The sequence below is a fragment of the Nannospalax galili genome, unplaced genomic scaffold (assembly GCF_000622305.1).
Source record: "Nannospalax galili isolate Female #2095 unplaced genomic scaffold, S.galili_v1.0 scaffold667, whole genome shotgun sequence".
Classification (NCBI taxonomy): Eukaryota; Metazoa; Chordata; class Mammalia; order Rodentia; family Spalacidae; genus Nannospalax; species Nannospalax galili.
The window spans coordinates 782,755-792,583 of NW_008358387.1; the positions used below are offsets into that span (position 1 = coordinate 782,755).

At 39.2% G+C, this 9,829-nt stretch overlaps 1 protein-coding gene and 1 long non-coding RNA gene across 7 annotated transcripts in view; one reads left to right on the top strand and one right to left on the bottom strand.

Moving 5' to 3' along the window:
* The window catches only part of LOC115068182, an 11,349-nt gene extending 6,569 nt beyond the window's left edge, over window positions 1–4,780 (top strand). The window contains exons 3-4 of the long non-coding RNA XR_003847563.1: window positions 135–785; window positions 2,044–4,780. This is a non-coding gene — a long non-coding RNA (uncharacterized LOC115068182). The remainder of the gene's footprint in view (window positions 1–134; window positions 786–2,043) is intronic.
* Ebf1 (EBF transcription factor 1) overlaps window positions 1–9,829 on the bottom strand; it is a 408,859-nt gene that overhangs the window by 66,238 nt on the left and 332,792 nt on the right. The window lies entirely within an intron of this gene.

Genomic DNA, 9,829 nt, shown 5'->3' on the forward strand with positions numbered 1-9,829 from the left:
TTTATTTATTTATTTATATATATTACTGCATGTCCACTCTCCCAGCCACAACAATCCCAGCTCTGCAGGAACCATGTAACAAGGCGATAGTATCTGAGAAATAATGAGCGAAGGAATGCTGTTCTTTCTTTCAGAGCAATCTCAGGTGCGATCAGATGCCGCGAAGGACCGGATGGATCAATACTCCCAGCAGCAAGCCGCTCGATACCCCCTGAATTATTGCTTCATTTTTCTTCTTATTATAGATGAGTTGTGTTATTATTTTCCCCAAATCGATATTTTACAACCTTTTTTATCCGTTTCTCCATAAATTTTGTGATTACTTTAAACTGGGAATTCCGGTACGCTAAATAAGATGCAGTATCTGGAAGGAACAGAATGTACTGACATGTTTTTTGGTTTTGTTTTTGTGTTACTGTTTTAGACATTATGCCTTGTTTAAAGGCACATCGTAATCAATAGCTGAGGGGGAAAAACGTTCATGGAGAAAAGTTTAACATAACCCTGCGCTTGCAAAATGAAAAGTGCATATCCATCCTTTTAAACAGCAGCAGCCCAAACAGCACAAAGCTGGGGGGGGGGGAATGGAGGGAGGTGGGATTGATCAGTGCTTTGCATCTGAAATTTCATTCCTAATGCTTTCTCTCCCCTCCAGTTACAGGGCCAATGCAATCTCCTTAAATCATTTCTCACAAAGGAGATTACTCTATGCACCTTGGAGAGATTTAATTGGCTTCTATAGCTGTCTGTTGCTAAGTGTTTAAAACATCTCCAAATCAAATCAGGTAAATTCGTATCCTATTCTGCTGTTGGTTTGCTCCAAGCTTAATTATCTAGATGTTAACATTAGCAGTGTCTACACTTCACTGAAGACATGGGGAATATACTCCCTTCCATGAATTCCAGGATGACTTGAGTTAATTCTATGCTTCCTATGAAATAATGTGTGTTATTTGGCAGAGAATGCTCGGTGGTAACTAAATAATCATTACAGTGCAGCCAGTGGTAATTACATGGTAATTCACATTAACTTCATAATAAGCACTGTTTTTCACTAGATCCATCTGAGAATGAGGCAGAATCATGTCTTTCATTTCTTTTTAATGCCACCCCAAATAAAAATAAAGATCATTGTAAGGGCAGAAGAACCTGGAATGTAATCCTGGTGAGTTAAGCTGCAGATTCCATTAAAGAAACCCTTGAATCCATTAAGTCTAATTAGACATGACATTCCAGAATTCACAAACAGTAGTTCTAATAAACTCATTAAAAATATTTGGTGGGTTCTTTAGAAAATGGGAGACTATTATATTATAGATTGTTATATTACATTAAGGTTTTATAATTTTATATGGGCTCCTCTCTTTTTATGTAAAAGCCTATGGAACTTTATAAGAATAGTTCTGCCTAAATCAATGAGTCTTAAACAACAACGTGCTTCTTTTAACATGTACTTAATAATGCAATAAACTATTCTGAGTGGAACAGAATAAAATGAGAAGTACGTCCTTCTGATTGGGTGAAAGATCTCGGGCTATAGGGGCTCAATTTCTTATAGTATCGCAGTGCACAATTTACACTCAAATCTCCATTTACATACATATTATTTAATTTGGGCAATTATGAAGTCCTGAAAGCACTTTTCCATTACCACCTGGACCCTTAGAAGGCGTCACACTATGAATGTATCATATGTAAGTGTACCAAGAAGTTTTCTGAGGAGCAGAAAGCAGTGGGAACAACTTTAATTGAATACTTATATTAGTGGATTAAATTAGGTCTGTTTTTAAATGAGCTGCCCTTAATTAGCTGCTGTTGGGAAATTGGAATGAATATATTTTACTTTTTACTCATTATATTTAGCATCAATGGACAACTGGCCCTATTTATTTATTTATTTTGTTTGTTTTTCACCAATAACTGACCGTCCTTTTAGGAATGCCCAAAATAATATTTTCTTTTATTTGAATTCTAAAGGAGGCCCATTAGAAATTAGAGCAGAAATTTCTTGTACAATCTTGATTTTTTTTTTTTTAATTTTAGCATTGGGACATGCCACCAACATGGGGATACGGACCTCATCTCTCACTGCATCACAATCTGCCTAGAGTTCACACCCTCATCCATGTTCACCCTGTCAGTCAGCTGCCTTGCCATCCAGCAGTAACTGGAACAGCCTATGGAGCTGGGATGCAGCAGGGTTCTCTTTTCAGGCAGGTTTTAATCTTGGGTCTGATTATGATCATCCTGAAATATTTTTACCATTATATTACCATTGCTCCTGACGATTCTGCCTCTAGGTCCACTAAGCTCACTAAACACAGCACAAGCTATTGCTTCTTATCCTCCATGACCACCAGGGGATGAGACTTAAAGGGAGGATGGAGGGTCCACACAGATTGTGGACCAGCAATATCACCAGCATTGGATTAGGAGATGTAACAGGGATGGAATGTTTCTGAGAACACTACCTGGTCCTTCTCTGATTAGGCCTTGAGAAAAATCACCCTTCGGTCCTAGTTAGGTCTCCCAAGAGCATGTGGCAGATAATCTGCTGTTGTAAGGACTTCCACTGAAGACAGGGCGAAAGAAACACCCTTCACCTGTGTGACTGTGCTTTGCCCACACTGAAAACACCACTTGGCTCTTTCACAGGACTTTAATTTACTCAGGGGTAAAGAAAGTCTCCCTTTCCTTTTGTCAACAGAAAGACAAGGATGTAAACAGGTCAAAACAAAATCTGTGGTACCCTTTCTGCAAATAGATTACAAATTGGAAGGCCCAAAGCATCAAGCATCTAGATGACCCTAAGTTCTGCTTCAAAGTTTGCTCAAAGACTGGTGTCCTTAGATATTAAAGAGTGGCTATCCAATGGCCACAATGACACAGGGTAAATGATGCACACATACATTCAAAAAGTCGATGACTTTAAATATTCGAATATTTAGGAATCCACTGACAGAACAGAAAAATCTTATATATGATTCTGTTTTGTATGCATTATCAATCCTATATTAGTTTGGAAAAGGCTCTGCCTTTATCTGAGCCTCAGACAATTCCTTTGCAATTGTCAGGACTGGTCCAGGCCGTCTCTGGGGACCTTTCTATCTCTGTAACACAGATCACTGAACTCTGTTCTCATAGTTTTTCTTTTTTAATGTATACATTTATTCAATGAACTTGAGTCATTTTCACCCCTCATTCCCCTCCCTCTCCTGCTGACACACTTCTTAGCAAGTCCTCCCTCTTACTGTGTGTGGTCACTGGTTTAATTAGTTACTCACCTGGGCATGAGTAGGAGATTATTCAACAGAGCAGGAGCAACTTATCTGCGGTTATATCACTGAAGAAAATGACACCACCTTCCCTAACAAGTGTTAGTTTCCAATAGTCCTTTTGGGAGGGCTGGAACCTCACAGGGCCCTTTCCTCATCCATGATGAAATGTTGATGAGCCCAATCTTGTGCAGGTCTTAGGTAGATAACCACAGCTGCAGAGAGTCCATGAGTGCAATGGCTGTGTCATGTCCAGAATACATTTATTTGCTGCACATCTTCCCCCTGGCTCTTACAATCTTTTCACTCCCTTAATGTTCCTTATGGATTCTTTCTGGATGAGGTCTCCCATTAATTGAGTACTTATTATATACTGCACACTATGGTAAGCTTTTCATGTGCCTTACTGAATTCTCAGTCATCCTAGAAAGATCATTCCAATTTTCCAGATAAAGAAATGGAGTCTTAGGCTGGTTAAGAAACTTGCAAGGATTTGGACCAGTTTCTTAATAACCAAATGTTAAGGGAGTCTAAGGGACATGGCATAGTAAGGAAACAGCCTCCTAGAAGACAGGCAGAAGAGGAGGAACAAGATATTAAAAAACTACTAGCTGAGTGACTTCAGTTAAGTCTTTAAAACTCTATAAACCTAGCTTATGTCATCTATCAAGTAGCCAACCAGTTGGCTAACTAGCTTATCTTTCAGGCTTATAATTTCATAAATTTATGGCCACATTTTTCATCTTTCCTTCATGCCTTCATCCATTTGACTTGCCTCATGCTTATCATGTCCCAGTCTGTACTAGGCACTTGAGAACATGGTAGTGAACAAGACAGACAAGAACCTGCCTTCCTGGAGCTTGCATTCCACTGTGAGACATGAGCATATGCCACCCAGATCATATGAACTGCTATAGGTGCAATGAATCCAATAAAAACACAACACGTAACCAAAGTGCCAGGGCTGGGAAGGCTGAGACTCTAGAAGCCCCTTTCCAATTAGTGTATTATCTCCTTAGAAGACGAAAGGGGGAGCAATATCAGTGGAAGGCAATTGTGACACACAGAGGCTCAACACACAGGTGTGTTCTTCGGCCCCTGACATACAATATTCTGACAAGTTGCAGATTTGTTTTCCTTTGTTGTTAGTAATATTATTCAGTGAAAATTCCAAGCCTTTAGATGATCCTCTTATACACTCTGAGCTAAGTTCAGTACAATACATTTCATTTCTCCAGTGTTCAGGAAATTAAAGCAGTACAAGATATAAGCCTGCTCAAAACAGCTTCTCCAGAGATAGTCATTCACCCAAACTTCCTGACACCTTTGAGAAGCCATCCTGGCCTGCAGGACTGCTCAAGAAATCGGTTAGAGCTGAAGGAAATAAAACACCTGTGTGTGTGTGTGTGTGTGTGTGTGTGTGATGACTACAGAGGTCATACTTTGTGTAGAGAGTTAAATGGCAATGTATTTTTGACATTAAACAAAGCTCTAAATTAGCTCCATATTCACTAAGACTTGGTGCTTCCTGATGCTAACCGCTGAAGTTAATCCCAGGGGGCTCAGTCCACCAGGCCAGGCCTTCCACCTCATGATGTAAAGAAGTTAACCACAGTTGATGTTAACAGGAAAAAGGTGCATGATTATATGTGCGAGGTCAAAGAGTGGGAGCTACAAGGGGAAGTCTGCTCTTCTGTTTTTGTTTCTGCCCGTGATTCAGGGATTCCCAGCCTCTGTCTACATCTTACCATTGAGCGATGTTACAGAAATCTCAAGCTTTATATTAGTGTGTGGTAACCACCTGCACTTTCAGTGCCTTGAATAATATGAGGCCCACTGAAGATTGAGAACATATCCTATTCAAGTTGAAAATACTATGTGGCTTAGACCATTCAGTTCATAACAGGAATCACATATGTCAGATGAGTCAATGAAGGAAAGAAATATCAATGCACTGAAGTTAGGTAGTGACTCCTCACTATATAGTTGAAAAAGGTTAGTTTCTCCTGCGACAAGATACTTTCTCAATTACATTATCTTTGAGTACAGATATAAAACAACAATAATTAATGGTGGTTTAACATACCATAGAGATGAGAAAGTTAGTCATGGCAAGTTCGAACAGAGCGTCAAGTTTTTCAAGGCAACTGGTCTCGCTATTGAAAATGTTCCTTTAAAAGCCTCTGTTATTTTAGTTGATCCATTGATTGATTGATTGATCTTGTGGTGCTGGGGGTCAAAACTTGGTCTTTGTGCATGCTAGGCCAGCACTCTACCACTGAGCTATATCCCTAGGCAAAGACTTTTAAATGCTGCTTAAAAATTCTGCTGAGAGTAGTTATATTTAGACATTTAAATATAGCTGATGGCTAGGCATGGTGTAGGATGACATTTCTGGTGATACTATCATGCACAGACTCAAGAAGGATCATATCCCAAGCAGTGACGATGCTTGAAGACAATATAATGGGATTAGAAAAGGCTCCAATGGACTTAGACCATCATCACATGTTTTCTTTCACATGTGCAACTGAAAACAGGACATGAAAAGAGAAGGACTACCATAGATGACAAGAGGGACATTGGGGGGATTAGTGGGGACAGTGGCAAGTCGAATACAATAAAAGTGTATTATATGCATATATGAAAATGTCATAAGGAAACACACCCTGCCCCTCACCTTTTTCTTTCCTTTTTTTATTGAGCTTTTTAAATTTCATCCATTTCCCACTCAAATACAGACCCCCTCCACCATCCATGCCTCCCCCATCCACCCACCAAACCCTATGCACTCTGCCATACATGCTGAGTCCTATTCACCCAAATGTCCTTCAGTGTAAATGTGTCCACTGGAGTCTAGTCAGCCCATCCAGTGGTCTTTTGTAAGTCATACTCTCCCTCACCCAACAGCAACCAGTATCAAATAGTTCTCAGTCTAGCACTGGCCCGACACCTATTTCTCACCTCGCCTTTGGGCCCTTGTTTAACTGAGCTGATGGGATCCCACTCAGTAACCCACTTTTGGCCTTGCGCTTTTGAGCCTTCTACCTTAGCCTTCTTTGTTCTGCAATGACAGGCATGTATCAATGTACCTGGCTCTGAAATTCATTCTTCTCTATAATTAATGTCTCTGGCTTTGATTTTAAAAAACACTGATAATAGAAATGACTTTAAGTAGCTTGAACAAAAGTAGAAATTTTAAAACCAGAAAAAGTTACATTCATAAATACTGTATAGCGTGTGATTTAAAATACATATGCACAACTAAATATGTCAAATGTATGTATTTGATAATTCATTGGCATCTATAAACTTAATGTGTTTAATTCAACCCTGAAACTTTTAAATTTCATTAGGAAAGCATGGAACACTTTATATTCACTATCATGCTATATTCTAGCACATATTATGAGTTCTGTGAAAGAAACACATGTACTTTCCAATGATAGGAGAACGATTAAGTAAATAACAATGATGTAGCCATAGAATGGACTATTATATACCCACTAAAAATATTCAGGAAGAGTTTGAACTAAGAGAAGTGGTAATTTTTTCATTTAAACTATGAAACAGGATGCAAAAACATGATGAGCCCCTGTGCTTAACATACCTAAGAGTACACAAAAGTAGAATCACTTAAAACATAGTCACAGCATTTTTCTCTAAGGGACTGAATAATGACTGACAATATTTTCATCCTTTTTTGTATTTCTAAGTCTCCTATATGAATTTGCCAATGTTTTCACAATGATATACTGTGGTTAAAGTATTTAAGACTCATATTTCCTATAGATATCTATTTTTTTTCCCTCACCAACAACCCAATTTCAGGGAATCGGAACTTTGGGTTATCAAGGTCAAGCAGCTTCCTAAATGGTTAACCCAGTGTGTGCTGTATTGTCTCTCAATGGGGTTTAAATCCTTCCTCTGCTTCCTATCTGAAAAAACCCTGGGGAATCACCTCACCTTGTCAGTTTTCTTGTCTTATAAATAGGCTAAAAATGGAGGCTGCCTTCTGCATATTTGGTGGGGTGGCGGGGGATCGGGGGAGACAGATGCCCTTTACATTTTAGCAATGTAAAGAGAAGGAAAGTTTAGTTAGTGAGGGAAAGACAGTTAGTGGAAAGAATGTAGAATCTAAAGGAACACCAGGATAAAACAGAAATTGTTGGAAGCCCTGGAGTACAGAAAACCAGTAGAGCAAGAAAAGAAACAGGCAATGCTAAGTCCTCACCAGAGGTGCTGCTGTTCTGGTGGTGGGCGGGCAGGAGGAACCTCGCTTAACCTGGTTAGTGTTGATTCTGAGTTGAAGTTGCAGATAAGGTGAGGGGTTTAGATGAGTTCCATTTATACTAACAAACACATAGTAGTACTTTAAGTGACCAGGAAAGATCCAGAGAATTCACTGGTCCTGGAGGTTGTGCAGATTTAACACAGACATCATATTGTAACTGCATGTGCTTTAGAGAACTGTTCCCAACCTCCAAGAACAGTGGGTCCTTGGGGCCACATACCTACAGTAACTGATGAATTCTAGCCAATGTGTCAATCTTAGCATGCTGACTGACCCCAGTGCATCCAGGTGTAGGACTATTGACACTGGGTTGTAGATTTTTCAGAAATAGAGATGAGAATCCAAATTCAAGCTGTCTACCTTTAGCAGGAAGACTAGGATGCATCCCATTATAGATTTCTCCTGAGGCCTGAAATGATCAAAGATTAGAGATTGTTTTAAATTCATAATGCTCTGATCTTTCTGATATATTACTAAATGACAAAAAACAAAAAACAAAAAGGACTCTCGTAATATTACACAAGGATATTTTGGTAATGAGGTAGACACATTCATAGGAAAAAAGACTACAAGATATATGTCATTAAAATAATTTTACTGGTTCACTATTATTGAATGTTTATACTTAAAAAACTAGTTGGAATGTGGGCAATTTTAATATTATTTTACTTACTTTTAATTGGTGCTTCCTACACTAACATAAGCATGAGATGTTTTGCAGTGAAGAGAAAGGAAAACATATTTTCATGCTCCAGTGGGCATCCCTCTCATAGTTAGCTTAAACAACAGAGGCCCGGCATCCACACTGCTGCAAACACGGACAAGCAGAACAGAAAATAGCCTTCTGTAAGCACTAGGAATAAATCTTAGGGAAAGGGGGAAAAGACATGCAGTTGCCTTCGTTTCACTCACCCCGAGATGCTGGAGAAATTTCCAGATGCATAGTTTAAAAGCTGAAAGGTTAATTTATCACTATGCGGAGTTTGCAAAAAAATTAACCAAAAAGAAAAAATATCCTTGACAACTTCCAAACACTTTATTGGCTTTGAAAAGCAAATCAGGTTATATCATACTCAAAAGATTAGCAGTTGGAGGTTTTATCGTATTGCATTACACTGGCAAGAATGCACACAAACCTTGGGTCCTACCTGTTCTGTTAATAGCTTTCTAATCCTTTACCAGAAATTTATAGTTTAGAAATGGCCACACATCTTAAAGATTAAAGCCATGTGACAAATAGTTCATGTCCTTTAATAACCAAATCGCATGCCTTAGGTTGGGGCAGGCCTATCTGCCTTTTCCTTCTATACGGTTTCAGGGATAGGAAATACTTTATGTCCCTATTACTTGAATGATGAATGGGACCATTGGTTATGGTCTGTTATTTGCTTGGCTGTAGTCAATATGTTTTCTTTGGACAGGGATTTCTGTGATTTATCTCTCTCCCAGCCTTATCACTTATTAACTCTGAGTAGACAGGAAAAAGCCAAGGTTGTATATGAGGCCGTGTGGCCATTTAGACCTCTAATGTCAGGGAAGATATTCCTTTTAATGATCCTGTTACACTAGCTACTCAAATCCTGATTACACTCCACTCCAAATAGGAAATAAAGATCATATTTCTTGGGAAGTGTATACATAAAGTATGCAAAATAATATGCTTCCTTCAGACTGGCTTTATTCTTCAAAGAAACGGCTTTCAGTTCATAGATGTCACAGAGGTACAATGGTTACTTTCAGAGACTGTTGTGCCCTTTATGATATCCACAGGGTTTAACTGTACAGATGCCAGCAGATTCTGAATTACCCATCACATCAAGATGCAACAGAAAGGGGATCACCTTTTGTGAAAAAAAAAAACAAAAAAAAAACTCCCCTTCAGTGGAGAGGAGAGGTGGGGACTCACTCTGTGTCACAAGACAAAAGGAATCCACATTCTCTTTACAGTGAATTCTTTCCTTTTGTGTAAATGGCTCTTTTGGACTCATAGTTAAGACATAGTTAAGAAGCAGCTGATGGCTTTTTTTTTTTTTCCTTATTGAATCTTTTCCAATCAGGTAGCACAAGGAGAACCACCAGCAAGAGTTCATTACACAGTCTTCCTTCAGCTGAATCCTAAATGAAAACAATCTGATTGAGAAGAGGAGGGGGGAGGGGGAGGGGGGAGGGAGGGGAGGAGGAGGGCTCATTAGCTCAAGGTCATCCAGCAACCAGGGGAAACACCAGGGCCAGGGATTCCTCACCATGCCCCAGAGGTCTG